A 20,340-nucleotide genomic window follows, 5' to 3' on the forward strand; every position below is an offset into this window, starting at 1 on the left:
ACTATACAAGGTTCCTTGTGGTATTTGAATCTATCTATCTTAGGAAAAGATATTGATTATTTTAGACTTGAATTTCCACAATCAGGAAATTCACCTAATGTGCTATGCTTTCACAGAGTTTTAAGTCAGTATATAGGAGTCTCCCACTTATTTCTGGGGGATACATTGCAAGATCCACAGTGTACGCCTAAAACCGCAGACAATACTGAACCCCAGATATCCTGTGTTTTCTCCTATGCGTAGATAACCATGATAAAGTTTAATTTATAAATTAGGCACAGTAAGAGATTAACAACAACTAATAATAGAACAATTATAATGAAATACTATACTAAAACAGGTGAATACAGTCTCTCTTTCAAAATATCATACTGTACTCATCCTTTTTCTTGTGACGATTTGAGAGGACAGCATATCTACATAATGAGACAAAGTGAGATGGATGACATAGGCACTGTGATGCAGTGTTAGGCTACTATCAACCTTCTGATAGTACTTCAGAAGGAGGACCGTCTGCTTCGGCTGACCCCGGGTCATCAAGCCACGCATGATAACGTCGATGGCTGGATGTCAGGAGCAGATGACTTAGATAGTTGGGGATCCTCAACAGTTGAAGGTTTTTTTGTTTTGTTTTTGTTTTTCCCAAAACGTTTTGGAAGAACATTGTAGTCAGAAGTTGTTGTCTCTTTCTTTTTAATCCATCAGCGTGTTGCTGCAGAGGTTGCAATCCAGTGATCACTCCATTCGAGAATCATATTCCATAATTTTTTGTAAAATAAGGGTTACCTGAACATAAACACTGTGACACCTTGACAGGAGATCTGACAACCCAGATCGCCACTAAGCGACTAACACACTGGCAATGTATGGCTTGGAGATATGGACGAAGGGACGATGAAGGCCGGTGGGGTGGGGTGAAACGGGACAGTGTGCGATTTCATCATGTTACTCAGAACAGCATGCAATTTAAAACATGAATTGTTTATTTCTGGAATTTTCCATTTAATCTTTTTGGACCGCAGTTGGCCACAGGTTACTGAATCTACAGGAAGTGACACCATGGTTAAGGGGGGAACTACTGTAAGTAGATATATACCCAACAGACTTCCTGGCAATATACTCCAGGGGATGTAAATGAAAACGTTCACAGTAGCACCATTCGAAATAGACTAAACTATTTCAAAATAGCCTAAATGACCACTGACAGGAAGATAAAGTGTGGCATAGTCATATGTGGAATTCTACAAAACAGTAAAAATGCACTACAGCTATATACAACAAACAACATGAATGAATCTTAAAAACATAATACTGTGTGGAAAAAACAAATTCCAAAGTTTACTTATAGCATAAAAGTCTCTTTAAAGAAGTAAAAAAATTCACTTAGTAGATATAGGTATTCACTTAGTAGATAAAACTACATAAAGACACACAGACAGTGGTTATACTAGGTGTGGTGAGGCAGGGGGGTGGCATGGAAGAGCAGTACAGAGGTAGATTACTGCCAATGTTTCAAACATGAAACATTAATTCATGTTGGCTTATAATATTAAACACTAATAATCAAATGAACAAATAAAAGGACCACACATGTCTATGGCCATACCACCATGAACGTGCCCGATCTCATCTGATCTCAGAAGCTAAGCAGCGTCGGGCCTGGTTAGTACTTAGATGGGAGACCACCTAGGAAGACCAGGTGCTGTAGGCATTTTAAAAAAAAATTAAAAAATAAAATAAATAAAAGGACCATACATGGGAAAAAATCGACATGAAAGAAAGTACTGGCAGATTATATAGTCATGTTTACGTTAAAATGCAGAAAACTCTGTTTTGTAAAAAAAAACAGAAAAACAAAACACGGAATTCATTGTAAGGGCAACAAAACACAAGGTCTGGATCTGGTCACTTCAAATTGTCCCTCGCCTTTGATCTGCTCCATCCCTCCCTGATTCCTTTGGGAGTCGCCTTCGTTCTGGTTTGAATCCCTAATTGCGGGTATTCCCTGTGACTTCCTCATTGTTGTTCTTCTCTTGTCCCTACATAATCTCTCCTGTGAAGAGAGCATCCATTCCCATGTCTCCAGGGGCCTCTCAGATGACTCCCCAGATATGTCCACGGGATGATGATTTCCTGCCAGCAGCATCATCCCAACTGCTGATCATTGTTTTATTTACTTATTACTATAATTTCTAGGGTATAGCCTTCAATGATCCTGGCTTTATGCAAGGGTCTCAGTTCCAACACCCTGCTTCACTGGCACCCACGGCCTAATTTCCTGCATTCATGTAGGTTTTCATAGGTCATGCCAAAACCACAAAACTCCCCTCAAGTTTGCCAGAATATCAGTTCATTCCTAGCTGTTCAATTTTTCTTCCCTTTCAATTTTTAGTTTCTGGGAATTTACTTTCTATTTTTGTAAGCTCAGCTATCCATTTAATGCTGGTCTTCAAAATGATCTTCACATTATCTGATCTGCTTTATTTAACAATCTGCAATTCAAGCCTGCTGTTTTAGATATAGGTCTTCCTCACTCCACCAACTCTCATGAACTTGGTAGTTTAGACTGTTCTAAAAGCAACTTTACTCAGGACTCAAACTGTGGGTCCCTTTCTCTCTACTCTTAATTTGCCCCAGCTTTCAGGGATCCTGGCCAGGGCCCGGCCTGTACTCCTGCCTGCCTAGAAGGGAATGCTGGCTAATAGCAGCCTCCTATCTCTTCGCCGTGTCAAGTCTCTTACCTTCAGGTCCATTCTTAACACTGTCGCTAGAATGACTTTTTCTAAAACTCAGATCTGATTATGTCACCCTCTGTATGATATCTACCACATCAAAATGAAGACTGCTCTATTTAAGAAGGGAGGGGGCTATATTATTCAGAAATATCAATGTCATAAAAGTCAAAGAAAGACTGTAGAAATGTTTTAGATTATGAAAGGGTATGGCATCCTTTATGCAAGGGGGTAAATGCTCTGAAAGATGTTATTGCTTCAATCGACAAAACTGGCATATGAATTCCAAATTAGATAAAAAGAATTACATGAGGGTTGAATTTAAAGTTAATAATGGTTCTGTGGTTACGAGGAGAATATCCTTATTTTCAGGGGAAAAAATCCAAAGAAGTATTTAGGAAAAGAGGGCAATGATTCAACTTATTCTCAAACGGTGCCAAAAAAAAAAAAAAATAGTATGCATATGCAGGTATGTATGTGTGTGTAATGAAGATCGAGGTCAAATGAAAAAGCAAATGGGACAAATATTGGCAATAAGTGACCCTGGGTAAAGGATGTGTGTACAGGTGTTTCTTATACTGTTTACACTTGCCACTTCCCTCTGCTCTTTCTCCTCTGCCTGAGGATGTTTATTAGACCCTGAACAGCCTGGCTCTGACTCCTTTCAACTGCATCTGCTACCATTTCCCCTCTCACACCTCAGCGAGCAGCTCCTGCTTCCCATTCCCAGCTCTAGGCACGTGCAGGTCCTCCTTATGCCTGAAGTATGTCATTCTGCTCCTTTCCTGCTCAGAAAATCCTCATTTCTTCAAGTCCCACCTCAAAACTCTCTCTTCTTTGAGGTTCTCTGAAGAATCTTAATAGAAAGCTTGTAGACAAAATTAAGGTGCTCATAAAGCTAGATAGAGACAATATACTTTGTGCAAAATAAATGCAGAAAATAAAGGATTTTAAAAGAGTTGGCTAATTTAATGTCACAATTTTTTTTAACTTTAAAATTTTTTTCTGCATGATTTAGTGTACAGAATTTTAAAGTCTTTACTCAGCATGGATCTGATATTTGAAACTTGCTCCTCTTTACAGTATGTCACTATATCCCAGCAACATTTTGTGCAACCTGTAAGAGCATGCTGTATCATAATTACTGGCCTCACCAATCACCCCGTGGGATGGGAATGATCTTATTCATCCTTACATCCCCTCTGACATTTGTCAGGATGACCAGGATGATGTGGGGGGCTCAATAAACTGGTCATTGTGTAAAACAAACTAATTATCGAATTGAATTTTAACTTACATAAACATACATACCTCAAGTTTAACGTTACTACCATCCCAGTGTTAGGTAGCTAGTCAGACATGAGTGACGGGGGAACAAGGGAAGGGTCCGGCCTAGAGACAAAGGATCTCCGATGGGTAGTTAGAGAATCCCTCCTCTCCTCTGTCGCTGGGGAGGCAGGAGGGATTCTCTAACTACAAGCAGGGTGTCCCCTGGGCGGTTTCTGGGCTGGGCCCCTGTTCCTTTGTTCCCCTATCGCTCATGTCTGACCAGCTACCTAAGATTAGCAAATAACTAGCAAACATCTTTTCACTGGACCTACTCCTTACCACAGGTAACCTGATCAAGAAAAGCCACTTTTCTCCCGTTCTCACCAGGCAAAATCATGTGTTATGGGTGGGTGAATAAACGGCTGTAAGTCTATACATAGTAAAACATTTTAATAGCAAATTTACATATAGCCAAATCTAGTTATGGTCAGAATTTGAAAATCCCACCAGATCCAAAGCAATTTGTCAGGAACAAAATTCCATTTCAAGTCTATTTGTCTCTGGTTCTGTAGAGTGTTTTAAAAATGCTTCTGTCTGTAGGTAAATCAGTCTTTGAACAAACATCAACATCTGTTTGGCTAGGTTTGTCAGATGGTTTTGTGTATTCATCTCCCTCTTGATTTAGAAAATAAGTAATTTTATATGTTGAATTCATGAGGACAATTATATTCATGGATATTTAAATTGCACCATCCATGTACTAGGTTTTCTAGAAAATAAATAAAACAAAATTTAGGATTTAAATAGGATTTAAATTAAAATTAAGAATCAAAGTAAATTTATATTTTTATGGACCACAGACCATTAAAAAAATGACGCATGTACAACTTTCCCAAATTTCATTTAAATCTTAGCTAAGAATATCCTAGCTTATCAGCTTCCAGGAATTTTAACTAATATTTGAAGAGGCAGGAAGAAACATTTTCTTTCTTTTTTAAGGATGGAGTTAAATAACTGTTGAAAATTTTATTTTTTATAACAAACCTGTAACATTTTGAGTATTATTGTATTTCAGTAAAACATAAAGTCTGCAGATTCTGATATTAACTTAGCTGTCTCAGACCACAATCTTTACAAACAAAAAGTTTCAGTTCTTACTCCATTGGATCCCCCCCTTCATGTTTCAATTCATGGCATTTGCTTTCTTTTCCATATAACTAATCTTTTCACAAGTTAATAATTGAAAATATGCTCGAACCCAAGATTTCTTGAATTGCAGAGCTCAAAAATTATATTTCATATAAGATCCTCTGATCTACAATTGGAAACTGTTGACTCAAAAAAACGGTTGAGGAGCTTGTATATAACGATGTAGAATAAATCCTAACTCCTTGATCTCTGGTAATAAGCCACAGTACATTGTTTTCTCTACCTTTTCTTCATTTCACCTTTGTCCCACCTATGCCAATAACTGAGAACTAGAGACGTCTTTCCTGGAGGAGAAAATCCAAGCAAATGTAATTGCTGTCAGTGAACACCTGTGGGTCTTAGGTCCAGAGAACTGCAGAGAATGCATAAGGATAACAAAACCAACTCAATGTAAAGACTTTCCAACATAAACAGCTACATAATAGAATGGGCTGCTATGGAAAAATCCAACTTCCCACTGAGGGAAGTGTTCAAGGAGCATCAGGTGACCATCCACAAGGCTACTGTCACCAAAGGGATTCCAACACTGGACCAACAATGTTACAGCAATCCAAATTCCAGAACGCTATAGTTTTGTGATATTGGAGATTTAATGCTTACAATATTATTGTCATTCGGTATAGTTCCTGGTACTATCTAAATCTTCCCTGATATTTTGTCAGTATAGGATAAAGCCACTGGAAATTGTCACTGCACCTGACTTAACTGTCAGTTTCCTGATATAGAGAGTCAGAAGATTTGATGAGATGATCTCTAGAATTTCGTCTACTAGCCACATTCCAAATCCATAAGTAATGGGGTCACTGTGTATTTACCTTACTAACCCTTTTTGGTTAACACGTAAGAAATTTAATAAATGCATGACATTTTCCAACAATACTTATAACCTTTGGGAATCCATTCATTTTCACTGATTCAATTTGAGTCATTTTGATTGCTTTCATCAGTGGGGAAAGATAATGCCACAAAATTAAAATAACAAATAACCTCCTCAATGATTTGTTTGTTAACCTGGGGACAGAACCTCTAGCTACATTTTGTTACAATGAAATTAAAATAGCACATAACTTGCAGCTTCTGCAAGTTTCACAATTGGAAAATTGAGGATATGCTATAACCAGAGTTCTAGAATTACAGGGCTCGATGATTCTATGAGATATAAGATCTTCTAATGTACAATTAGGGACTAATGAGGATGTGCTGTTGACTCTAAAAGGTTGAGAAGTTGGCATATAATGACCCAGAGTAAATCCTAATTCCTTGAGTTCTAATAAACCACAGAACTATACACACACACACACACACACACACACACACATACATACACACACACATACACATATATACACATATACATGTAGATACACACACACATATATATACATGTAGATACACACACACACACATATATACATGTAGATACATACACACACATATATATATTCCTTGAGTTCTAATAAGCCACAGAACTACACACACACACACACACACACACACACACACATACACACACATTTCATCTATATGACATGCATCACCTGCAGATTCCTGGGATCCGCACACCCCAGGTTGTTTGGGTACAGACGCGCATCTTCTAGGATTTCTGAGACTTCATTCTTTGGACTGGACTAACAGCCAGCCTCTGAGGTGCCTAGCGCCTCATGCAGGATCCTTCAACCTCGATCTATGGGATTCCTAACGCCTTGCCCCTGAGATAGTCAATACTCCACTAGGTGTTGAAGTCAAAGCCTCCGGGACCAATGCTGTGATAAGGTGTGCAGAGGCTGAAACTGCAGCTTCAAGAGCATCCCAAGCAGTGGCACATGCAGGAACTCCTAAGGAAACACCCTGACCGGAGGTCAATTGAGCCAAGTCCATTGGGCCCACAGCCACCTCTCTGCCTATTAACATATTTTTTATCCATCAATGCCCAAATATAAGTCCATCTCAGTCATCAATCCCCAAGAAGGATGATTCTCCCACTGCTTTTTGCACGAGCCCATCCTCATTTGCCCAGACCTTCCACCATGCCCTCCATATGCTCCACATTCAGCAAACTCTCCCGTTTCATCAACCTCCTCTCTGAAAAATCTCTACACTTTCTTGCTCCAACTAAAACCTGGCTTTTGCTTGCAGACCCCACTCCTCCCACGGACCTCTCCAGTAGTGGTCGCTAATTCTCTCACACACCAGGTAAAGGGGGAGTGGCGTTTCATAGTCTCCCACTGTCGTTTGCAGACTTTACTCCATTACACTCTTGTGACCCTCCCTTGTGAGTATGTATACCCCCGATTGTACCTCCTCCTCCTTCCTAGCAGCTTTCATCTCTGGGCCTCCACATCACTCTTTGGTCTCCTAGCAGTGTTCCTCTCAACCCCAAATCCAGGCAACGTTTGCAGTGATCTCAAAACCCAAAGTGACCCCATATGATAATCTAACCTTCAGCTCTCAATCTCCCCATCACTAATGACCTTAACTTCTCATCATCTCAGCTACCTGCTTAGGGTTACACCGTGGATCTCAGCATCACCTGCGTCTGCTCTACAGCTAAAGTCACTGATTACAGCATCCTGCTCTCTGACCACACATGCCTCTCCTTCAGCTTGTCCCTCCCACCATGACTACTGTGTGTCTGAATTTGGGTTTTTGGCCCACTGACGTGCTCCGCTTTCTACCAGCCCTTCAGTCCTCTTCGTCCATGCCTTACTTCATCACCCAGTTAAAATCCCACGGCCTGTCATTTCAGCGACGCCCTTGCCAGTACTCTGAACTTCCGAGCCCACGTGATTCTGGCAGAATCCTAGTGCTGCATCTATCCTCCTCTCTATCCTACTTTTGCACTCAAGGTGCCTTTTTGGAGAAAGTTACATAACAAGGAGCACTGGTGCCACTATGAATTCATGATCACCAAACTGAGAGTTCCTCAACATTGCCTAGCAAGCCTCCTATGGTTCGCTGACCTCGCTCTCTGCAACTATCTGAAGCTCTTCTCTCTTTAACCTGTAACTCTCATCTCTCACTCCCTCCCCACTTCTCATTACTCTCAGGGAAAAGACCAGAATCCTTAACGAGGCCTACAAGTCGTTGCAAGCTTTCGACCCTACTTAGCTCTCCAGCTTCATCTTATATTGCTCTCACCTTTTCTTTCCACAACGGCTTTCTTTTGGTTTGTAAACTGTCTCCCTGACTTCAGAGCCTTTGCATTCCCTCAGCCTTTAATGATTTTGCTCACCGCTTTGCTAGTTTATTACTATTCATCATTTAGGCCAATGCAACCCAACAGAACTTTCTGCAGTGGTGGCAATGTCCCATACCTCCACTGTCGATATGGTAGGCACCGATCACGTGTGGCTTTGTAGCACTTGAATGTGATTAGTGTGACTAAGAAATTGAATTATTAATTTTATTTAATTTTAATTAATTTACATTTAAATACCATGCATAGTCAGCGGTTACCATTTTTGTTGGAACAGCTTTAAATCTTACTCAAGCCAAGCATCCTTGGGCAGTCTTCTCTAAGTCTGCACCTGGGTTCAGGATCCTCTCCTTCATGACCCTTATCCTTTCCTACAGCAACTATCTTAATTTGTAAGTATATATTCATTGTGTGATTATTTGTGTTTGTATTTGCTCACCATTATATCCCCAGCATCCAGCATTGCTCTGATATACCATAAATACTTTTCAACGTATATATGAATGAACGAACATTGAGAGGGGAAGAGGAGAGGGTGCAGATTAAAATTGCTTCCAGTGCTCTTCAGTGACAACCCTGATGATCTAAAGATAGGTGACTACAATACTGGAGTTAGGGGTGCCACTAAAGAGTCAACTGGACAATTCATGCCTTGGGTTCGTTGGCCAGGGCTGATGCCAGTGGTACGAGGACAGAAAATACTGACTCCCAGGTGAATGGCAAGCTTCTTGCCCTCAAACCATAGGTAGCATCTCATTATCCACATCCTATCAGGTTAACAACTGCTATATTTCAACTGTCTAAACCATATCCTTCTCCGGAAGAGGTACGAGCCCGATAATTTATTCTGATATACTCTGGCTGCTACCGATATTTTTTAATTTAAAAAATACTGGGGTAATATATTTGAAAGTAAAGCACATTATTTCAACACCTGATTTACTCAGTTTAACATATGGCTTATATCTAAAAGTGTTTTTTCAAAAATTATACATTCTCAAATGGATAGAATTATACTTTCCCCTATTTATAAGTTACATAATTAAATGTAGGCATGTAATTTTTGTGGAGACAGATATAACATCATCTAGAACATCTTAAAACATTCCTGCTGCATCTCCTACTAATATTTCCTTCAGTAACAAATTTGAGAATTTCTTTCTAAAGTCAAAAATTTTGAGGACTCTCCATTCTATTAAAATTACATTTTTAGTGTTGAGTTGAGTGAGAAAACATACAGTGATAACAGCTTCCAAAAACCAAGTAAAGTTCTGAAATGAATGATCACCACACTACTTACATAGAGTTTAAAAATAAGAGTACAAATACATGCATCTTATTCTTTATTTACAATATAAACAAAATTTGTAGTGGAAACACACTTGCCTTCCTACCCTAATATCTCCACCACAATCCACAGCCCTTAGATGGGGAACCAATAAGAAAGAGTTTTAACCATCTTTTGTTTCTGTTATATATTTGGTGGTTCAATGTCTCAAAAACTGATTAAGTATTTAAAGTGGAAAACAGAATCACTAAACAGTGACAGTCTAAGGCAAAATACAAAAAAAAAAAAAATGCTTATTGTATATACCCTTAACAAAGGGATCATAGAACTTGGAGATATTCCAAGAGTTCATCTGAGCTGTTTTCCACAATACAACAGAATTGTATCTAAATCATTCATAATAGAAATAGCTGGATGATTTAGGTGCATTCAGCAATGAAACAGTGCTAGTATTTTGCATTAGTTTTAACATATTTAGAAAAAAAGTGTTATTCTTCAGTTACGACTATTACTCTTGAAAATTCTCGATTTCCAAGATCCTTCAGTTTTGGCTACAGGTGTGTTGTGGAGTATAAAAATCAAGTCAGTCAGTGTCTACTTCACAACAGACCAGCCTCCCAGATCACGTCCTAGACAGCAGCATCACTGCTTTACTGATTCAGATCATATTTAGCCACTGGGCATTCACTCATGACATCTCTTCCACTCCTTTTTAAGATAATGGTTTATATCAGTTTGGTTTTTGCATGTAAACACCATCATTCTTAAAAGAACTCCATCCCCACCCCACCTAGTTATGTTAAGCAGCATAGCATAAATGATTCGTGAGAACATCATCATGAAAACTTCTCTGTTTTAGGAGCTTTTTAATTTTGCAAAACGTGGTACATTGCATTTAGATTTCAGTAGCAATGAAAAAGCAAGCTTCCTTTAGATGGTACTTATTAGACCCTGCTATTAAATACTGCTCCAGTTGTAGTTAATTTTCCTATACCTTCAAGCTCTAGTTCTAGAGCTTCTGATTCTGTAAGTCATCTTTAGTGAGTCACAGGCAACAGCTGCTCCTCTAAGACCAGGTTTATTTAGTTTGTGTTGACTCTGAACTTCCGAATCATAAGTTCACCTCGTTCTTGATCATGTAAACTAATGACGCTCCATTCCCTACCTTGTGGTCCTTCCTGATTCGAGCCCTCTACAGATAAATACATTTTTGCCTATATCTCAACATAAAAGCACCCCAGTTTAGAATACTTATGCATTGCTGGTGGATTTCTTTGCCTGTTCATCGTCCAACATGCATAATAGCAATCTGACTGGTATAAACCTACCCAGATAGCGAAACGCATGACCCTTCACTTTCTATGCAGCCAGGTTATGTAGCATGCCTCAAGACAACTCTGAGCTACTCTTGACTTCATCATATTGATTGGTAATTCAGATTCCTTTGTTATTTCAACAACAAATACTAATCTGTTATATATCACAACTTTAAAAGACTATTTCCCAGATTATTATAGCATCATAGAAACTCAATAAATATTTGTTAAATAAATGAATGAATCAAGATATAGTCCTGAATGGGAAAAACGAAGAATCGAATATCTTTTCTGTAACCACAGCATTTACAGGTATGGGAAATGCTTTCCTTCACGTTACTGTGTCACCTCCATCCCAGTTGTGAAGTTGTCATGTTCCAGGAACAGTGTTATGTCCTTTGCACATACCATATTGTGAAACACAAGTTGTCAATCTGTTTGTCTGAAACAGCATAAAATTTTCCTTAATACGTAGATTAAAATCAAAGACAACCTCTGAGTGTCATCCCAGGAAGCAATCTGCCACTGCAACGTTAGGTGACAGCGTCTACCACAATCGCTATTTTATTTTCCCACGCTTCTCTACTCCTCTTCTGCCTCCTCTGACCAAACTCTGAGGTGACTCAGGAATTTTCTAGTCCTTGGTATTTTTTAAAATCTTAGCTTTAATAAAAACACATGGAACATATCAAGCATTTCCTTCTCACTCAATGAACAGCAATCCAAAGAATGATTTTTAAAGAATTATTAAAGCACACATGAGAATTTACATTTTACTTCAGTAAGTAGTAATGGATTGAAAACATTATCGATGTTTTATAGTGTGGGAAGAATCCTGACTATATAATATTAAGACTATAAACAAAATCTTGGGTAGTGAAAAAGAAATAACCCAGATTCCACAACTTGAATTGCTGACCTTTTTATATAGCTGGTCAACATTTTTTCATCTCATTTTAATTCACGAATATATGATTTTCTTAGGCTAAATTCTATATTCAGTTAGCATAAAATGTCAGCATAGCTATGCACTTTACATGATGAGTAATACCTTTACCTCACATAAAGTTTGTGTCTTTGAAAATAATTTAATATTTGGTACCTTATTATCAATATACCAGACTGTATATGTTAATATCAGTCTGATATTAATATAAATTAATTAATATGTATATGTATATCCATCTTATTATAATCCACATGAGGTTATACTAAGAAAAATCTCTGTATAATAAACACATGTACAAATCCCAGCAATGATCTACTTCCAGGAAATGTTAAATAAAGCAAATTCTGGTTTGACCAAAGAACTCAGACAATCCCTTGGAGTTTTCTGCTACCTCAGGTGTAACTGAATATAAAAATTTCTATCTTGAATTTCAGGGGCAATTAAAACTCTTAATAATTCTTTTTCTCTTTGGCCGTACCTTTATTGGTTGGCAATTAATGACTTGGCTCTTGACCAATATAGGGGGAAAAAAAAATTTCTTTCTCCTGTGGTGACATGTTGTTTTCCAGGTCTCAGATGTCAATGGGAACTGACTCTGACAGTCATAAGCCATAAAGTTTTGTAGAGATAAAATCCTATTTAGTAGAAGAGTATTTTCCATTAGGAACTTCCTTCTAATAAGAAATAACTAGAAACAACTTGTTCTTTTTTACCAGGAAAACAGTCCTGTGACTGGCCCTTGTTCCAGGCCCTACCACAGTGACATCTCTATTGTATCACCAATTCACCAAAGTGGTGACAGGACACATGGGACTGAGCTGTGGTGGTGACTAGGCATGCCCCAAACATCTCCAAGCTTCCAAGGCCACCCTACAGTTGCATGGCAGCTTTCGTCAGCCTCATGGGGAGGTCTGTCTGACCTCATCACCACAGAACAAGACAGAGTTTTGAGAATCTTCTTTTTCAATGTCTTGAAAGAGAATAAGCAAGGACACATAAAAACTAGAAACTAGTTTCTAGGAAATCTAACCTCTCAAAATATGGGCATTATCCAATGATACAGTTATTCACCAGCTACGGCTGTATAAATATAATAATGTCTACAAAAGATAAAGGATAACTATGAATAATTACCACAGTACTCAGGACTAATGATAAAATTATAGAGTTACACATCAGCCTACACAAAGCAACATTTTTTTTTTTTCCAAAAGAGTTGATAAGTGTCACTGTCCAGTGAGGTATTTATTTTGAAACTAAACCCAATTAAGAAGCTGGGCTGCTGGCCATAACTCCTACAGAAGCCAACACACACGTCTGTGTGTCTCTGACAGCCCAGCCTGGTGATGAGTGCGCAGGAGTAGCCGAACTGCATTTCATGTTGCTTGCACTAACATGGTCCCAAGCTTCAGAACTAACCACAGCTCTGCAGAGCAAGGTCAGGCCTGTTCTCCCCGTGTGGCTTAGTCTGCCCTTGTTGTCAGGATCTGTCCCAGGTTTCACCAGCATCCCCTCTGACTCATACTCAGCATTCAATAGCAAGATGGAGTCACCAACAATGAGGATCTGGCAGAGGGCCAGCCCACTGGTACTAAAGTAATGCCGGCCACAACATAGCTCGCTGTGCCAGACACTCATGGGAAATGGCTGACGTCTGGATAAACAAGCAGCTGCTTTTTTGGTGAGCTCTAGAGGAAGCAAGGTGGACAAAATAAAGTCTTTAGGTATATGCTTCAGATGACTCCGTTGCTGTGGGCTGCTAGAAAACAGCATTAGACAGGGACACCAACATGGCACCTCTGGAGACCATGTAGCTCTCCCCCAGCAAAGGCACAGGCAGGAAGAAAAAGGCAGAATGGCAAACTGTCAGCCCACAGAGCATGCTGGAAGAAAGGCTCAACGTGGACACACCAAGTACAAGAGGCAGCTGGTCAGGCGCCTTCAGTTCCCTGCAGTCCCACTTAGAGAGGGTAGGAGGCGCTGTGCATGGTCACCCCCTCACCACCTTAGTTAGCCACCCACTGAATTCTGAACCCCATCAGTAAGCAGAGAGCCTTCTTCTGTCAGTCAGGAACAGAAAGACTCAAGACAGACAGAAGCTCAAGGGAGAACTCATGATAGCAACATCGACAAGAGCTGTATTAGCAGGCGATCTGGGGGTGTGTGTGTGTGTGTGCACGTGCACGCACACACACGCCCCTAGCCTGCATGCCTGAGACTGAGTCATTTGCTGTGCTTGGTTTAGGTTTTAAGGCAGTTTGAGTGTTTGAGACATATTTAGCACAGATAAGTTAAATGCAGCATCAGGAAGAATGACCAGTTCTTTCCTTTAAGTGACTTCTCAGAACAACAGAACAGGCCCTGCATTGGTGAATCGCAGTCAGTTGAGATAAGCAGTCACTCTGGGAAGAGATGTCCTTGTGCCAGGAAAACAAGAACAAGCATGAGCGCAAAGCAGGAAAATGAAACCCTCAAACGCAATTCTTGACTTACAACTGTGAAACAATGCTTCCTTTTCTCGGGCCCCAGGCTCTGCACACTGTGACTCACGGGAGGGTGAGTGCACAGCAGCCCCTCCAGAAGGTGGTCAGTGACAAGAGTAAAATTACACCTCACTTGGCCTGCCCCTTTGTGCCCCAAGTCTCTCGCCCAATGCCGCAACATGTGGGAAGTCAACACGTTCACATTGAATAGCAGGGAATTAGACTTAAAGAGGTTACTAGTAAAAAGTTTTCTGGAAAAAGAAAATAATTTTTAAAGCATGAGTAAAACAGGAAACGTTTCTTTGTTGCTAACTGGAAAGCTTTGCAAGTATTGACTTATCGAGGAAAATCTGGGCAGGCTGGTATATAGCTTTGACTTCATGATAGTGGCCTCTACCCCTTTCCACAAAGGGTTGTTTCTTAAACAGAAGCCCTTACGCTTTGGGGTCTTGTCTGAGTTGGACCCACATAGGATTGGGAGGGGTGAAAAACACTAGCGCAACCTCAACTCTCAGATTCTGGTTCAAGATAACGCCTTTAGAAATGGTGAGTCTGCAGAGAGCCTTTGAGTAAAAGCAAATGAAAGGCTTGGGTCTAAAAACAGGCTTCCAAAAGTAGAAATAGGACGCAGGAAGTGGAGAGTTGAAAAAAACCTACTAGCCAGAATGAAGAGTACTAGAGAGAGAAGCAGACAGACGCGGGGGGCGGGGGGAGGGGGAGGAGATTCTCTAAGCAAAGCTATGGGAGAACAGGACTGTGGCTTCTTGGCTACATTTTAGTTAGTGCCTCACTCAATTCATTTAGCATCAAGTGAGATAGTGCTCCCACGTGTTCCAGCCTGCTCCCCAAGTATGGGGGGAGCTCTACCCAGTCTTCTCTCACTGTAGTATCCGATGCATGTGAGATGCGGGCAGAGGTGGGAGGATTTACAGAGGGCTGTGTGATTACTGGGGCTCCAGCTGGTGGAGCAGACTGACCGTGAGGGGCTGTGTGGTTGAGATCAACAAACCTTACTGACCACGCTGGGCCCTGAACTGGGCACTGTGGATGCCCAGAGAAATGAGACGCGGTTCCTGCAACGGAGGAGCTCGTCATCAAAGGAGACAGACACATAAACTGAAAATTACGACTCCATATGTACTGGGATACAGGTAAGAACCAGGGCTGTTGGCCGAGGAAAGGGACACCTCGCCCAAAAAAGAAGGCCCTGGCCTCAGTCCTACAGAACAGAACTGCTCACAGGATCCCTGCACAGCCTGGGACTTGGGCTGGTTCCAAGGATATGGCGCCTCCCGCTGCCTCATACCCTCTCTTCTCTCTCACTGGCTCCCACCTTAGGTTTCTCCAATACTGTACATACTCCCTTCCAACTCTGCTCTGCCCTCGAGCCACTGGCTGAGCTCTTTTCTTTCACTGTTGGAGCGTAGTCTACATTTTCCTACACTCCCTTCCCACCCTCTCATGTTTACCTGGCCTTGATATCAAGTTCTTGCCCACACCACTTTACAGTAACGTCCCTCTGGGGAAGAACTAGCAGAGACCTTATCACGGAACCCAGTGACCTTGGCTGATCTGACAGAGCTGACTCTGGAAACCACCACCCGATCTGTTGAAACTTTTCTCCCCTGCAGCCTCCCAGGCCTCTCTGCCCTTCTCCTCCCACACTTGCATTTGCTTCATCGGCACCAATCCCCTTTCCACCCCAAGTGGGAGTGCTCCCCGGTGAGCAGCCGTGGGGAGCTCACCTATGGCCAGAGCGGCAGCTCTTCTCCAGGCTCCTGACACCGTATCTGTACTCTAGTTCTGACCCTTCACTTTATTTCTAGTCCAGAACTTACAATGCATGGACCAGTCAGGTCCATATTCGTGCTCATCTGTGTCTGTGAGTGCCTAGCACAGTGCATGACACAGCCATGAGCTCAATAATATTAATGGAATGATGAGTAAGGGAGGGAGGGAGGGAGGAAGGAGGGGAGGGCGGGAGAGAGGTCCCAATTCACCACAGAAAGCCCTGCCGCATCGCTTCTGCCCTTCCTTCTGACTCTGGGTCCTGGTGCAGTTGTCTTCCAACAAGCAGACAATTTAGGGTCACAGAGGTGTCTCCTGTACAAAGCCTGATAATGGACCCTTGTATCATCCACCTAGAGAGTGGTATTGTCGTCTTATGCCCTCCATTCTCTTTTCAAGCCTCGTTTTCTTTCTTGGTGAAACAGAACAGAAGCTGTCAGCCCTGTGGCAAATCTGACTCATGGCAGCATTGTTCTGTCTTGTAGCTGACTGACACCAGGACCGACAGACAAAGTGGCTTACACCTCAGCTTCGACGTGCCCTTTCCCACGATCTTTATTCCCAAACAACTGAAGCAACAGTACTAGCACTTGCTGTATGCCAGGCTCTATGCCGTGTTGAGTACCAGATAGGCATTATCTTTCTGAATCTTCTCAAAAACCTTATAAGGCAGAAAACACTTTATAGAGGAGAAAATGGAGGCTCAGGGAGGTTAAAGTAAGTAACTGGCTCAAGGACATAAACGTGAACATCCACTTCACTCCACTTCACTCCACAGCCTCTCGTGTCTACCAGATTCAAAGTGAGTTGGTTCACACCTACAAATAATTGAATGCTTGCTACATGCTAAGCGTGGTGAGATACAAAGATTTTAAAAGATCAAGTCCATGATCTCAAGGAGCTTACAGTCTAGAGGAAAAGTACCAAGATGAGGCCGATGCCTAGAAAGTGAAAGGAGACATTCAGATGAAAGGGCTGTATTTGCACAAAGCACACGCAGCTCAGTATGACAGGTCCCTGCCCTTGAAGAAGATCCAGCTGCTGGAGTTCTGCCTATGCAATGTTTCAGATTTAGCTTCCCCTCTGCTTTGATCAGGCTCCTCTCTTTCTAAAGCTCACACTATACATATAATTTCCATTCAAATTCAAAATCTTTCCGATTATTGTAGTGAATGCAATGTTATTCAAGGATTTTTTTTCTGAAAGAGCACCTATCTGACATGCATTTTTAATTTTATGTGCAATATGCAAATGTCATCACTGTAGTTGTTAACCGCAGTGCGGGATTGCAATTAACTATGGAGCTGTGCATTTTAGTTATATGCTAATGCTAATGAGATTTTCATAAAGCAAGTCCAATTACCAACCCTATTTTTTAACTGCAAGAGCTAGTGCAAAGCAAAGGTGTTGACTTCCTTTGGAATAAATTATCCTTTGTCCATGGTGCCTTAATCGTATTCAATCATCCTAAAAAGTAACTCCTGCTACTTTGAATATTTTACCCTGCCTTGCTCCACAGTACAATATTAATGGAGACTGTGGGCAAGATTGTTTAGAAACCAATTTACGCTACACAGGCAGTGGGAAAACTTCCTCCCAAAGTCACCTGCTCCAGCAGAGGAGCAGAGCTTTGAATAGTCCAAGTAAACAGTACCTGGAGGAGAATGAAGACCCAGACAGTGAGTTAGCAAAAATAAACCACAAGAGAGCACATGCACAGAGTGGAGAAGCTGCGTGCTGTTAATGGATATTTAAACTCAGATTTATGATCAGATGTATCACTGGTTGAGAAGAACAACCTTGGAAGGATATTCATTCATTCGTTCATTCATTCACTCGAACGCACAGCTGTGGGGCTTGCGTGTGTCAGTCGCTGAACTAGGCACTGAGAGTTCAAATATGAATAAGGGGAGAGAAGAAGACTTAGGGGTTAGAAGCGAATAGAGATTTTCATGCTATATTTCTGTATTAATGGACTCTTTTACAAAAAGAAAGTGTTCGTGAATTACTTGGGCAATGAAAGAATGAATAAGCACAGTGCCTGCTTTCAGCGAGCTTATAATCAAATAAAAAGGTACAATCATGTCAAATAATTTTGTAATAAAATATGGTTTTTTAGAGGGGAGGGGAAATGAAGGAAAAGATCAGGTGGGAGAAGGAAGGTAAAGGAAGACCAGCTGGGAGGATGGGGTGTGGTCACAGGGTCGTTTCGGGGGCATATCTAGGTCCAGGGTGGAGCTGTGGGGATGAAAAGCAGGGAGGGAGTGTGGATGGTCACAAGAAGATTCTCGAGCTGAGCATTGAGGGTGAGCGGCTATTTCCTAGAAGGACGAGGTTGGGGGCGGGGGGTGATACCAGAAAAGACCAACAGAAAGAAAGCCCAGAGATGTGAGACAGCCTGGTTACCTGAGTAAGTCATGGTAAATGGGGACACAGGATGTGAAGTGGACCAGAGGTGAAGATGACCTTGGAATGGAGCCACTGAGGGGTTTTAAGCAGGAGCGTAAACAATCAGGTTTGCCTCTCAGAACTGCCACTTGGGCTGCAAAGAGGAAGGTAGGGGCGGGGAATCAGGGCAGGTAAATCACCTACCCGTACATCTTTTTGGCCACCTTTCGCAAGAACATTTTCTCTGTTCAATTCAGATTCTGGATCAAATGATCAAGTGATAGTTTCTTGTGCCCCAATGGAAGACTATTAAACGATAAGTCCACTTTTTATTTTTAATGTTTCATCTAAATCAGAAAGCAGAAAGAATATAGAGGAGATAGGAATTAAAGCTTGATGATACTGACGTATAGTTTGAGTATCATTCCTGCTCTAGGTCAATTTCTAAATAAGGGAAAAGAGCATAGAAACAAAAGCACAAGAGAAGAAAGACAGGGAGAGAAATAAGGAAAGAGAGGGTGATATTACCAAAAACTGACTAGAATTGTATATGAGTAATGGGGCTACCTTTTCTTCTTTCACATCCAACCCTAACCTCTAACCTCTATCACCTCATCAGAGAAAGGGAAGCCAGGAGCTGGGAAAGGGTGATGGGACATGGACTCTTCTGGAGTTAATGGAAACGGATTTTGCAATATGCACCCTGCTTGGGAAGGAGACAGAAGTTCTTTTAGCAGAAAAATGAAGTAATTTTAGCATGGCGAAATTTTAAGAACATCGTAAGAGTGTGGGTTTTAGAATCTGAGAGAAGAGTTGTAACTGTTTGGGTTAGAAACAGGAACGGCTTAAAGAAGGTAAACACAGTCCCGTCTCACTCCTCTGCCTCTCCGGGGTGTCATTCTCCTCATACAGCTGTGAGAGCGCCAGTGACGACATCGTATCCCAGGTATCTGGATGGAGGAAGGGGCCAGAAGCGGGGAAAGGGCACGCAGCCGTCATCAAAGCCACTTTCTAAATGCTTCCATACTGCAACTCCGCTTACATCTCATTGACCGGGGCTCAGGCCCATTTCCACAGAACAGGCAGATGGACTGGCATCTAGCAGAAGGAGTTCCACCCCACTGCAGACGAGCCCTGGAGATTAACCATCTCAATACGCAGACAAGCAAATATCGTGGTGGGAAGGTAAGGAGTTCTATCAGATGTCTTCTGCTTTAATTGTGAGGTATGAAGTAAAGTTATCTGTTGGGAGTGAAGGGGTGAGAATTAGACAATGAAGTTTGAACAGGAGATAGCAGGGCTCATCCAGGATGGTGGTGTTGCTAGATAACTTACATGGAAGGACCGAGGGTCGAGAAAATTTAGAATATGGGCAATACATTCTGGACAGGAAGAAACTCCAGAATGGCTGCTGGACAGGCAGAAAGGAGGGAGGATGAGTGGAATGAGTGAGCTGGGAGGGCTGGGGGGTGTGGTCACAGGGGCAGTTCTCTGTACTTATTTCAGAGAAAGAGCCGTTTCGGGGGATATCTAGGTCCAGGGTGAAGCTGTGGGGATGGTCACTGGAAGATGAGGAGGCCAAAGAATTGATTGGTCAGTGGTTCGATGGGACATATGGAAAGACTCTGAGACAAATGTCAACGTCTTCAATAGCTAAGGAGGAGTGAGCAGAAAACCAAACGAGAAGAGCATCATGGAAGGGCAGAGAGTGTTCTAATGACA

At 41.5% G+C, this 20,340-nt stretch overlaps 1 protein-coding gene and 1 pseudogene across 5 annotated transcripts in view; one reads left to right on the top strand and one right to left on the bottom strand.

The window, feature by feature from the left end:
• JADE1 (jade family PHD finger 1) overlaps nt 1–20,340 on the bottom strand; it is a 305,056-nt gene that overhangs the window by 164,197 nt on the left and 120,519 nt on the right. The gene's annotated exons all lie outside the window — the stretch shown is intronic.
• LOC111741118 lies at nt 1,593–1,711 on the top strand (annotated as a pseudogene).

Source organism: Pteropus vampyrus, unplaced genomic scaffold (assembly GCF_000151845.1).
Source record: "Pteropus vampyrus isolate Shadow unplaced genomic scaffold, Pvam_2.0 Scaffold73, whole genome shotgun sequence".
NCBI lineage: Eukaryota > Metazoa > Chordata > Mammalia > Chiroptera > Pteropodidae > Pteropus > Pteropus vampyrus.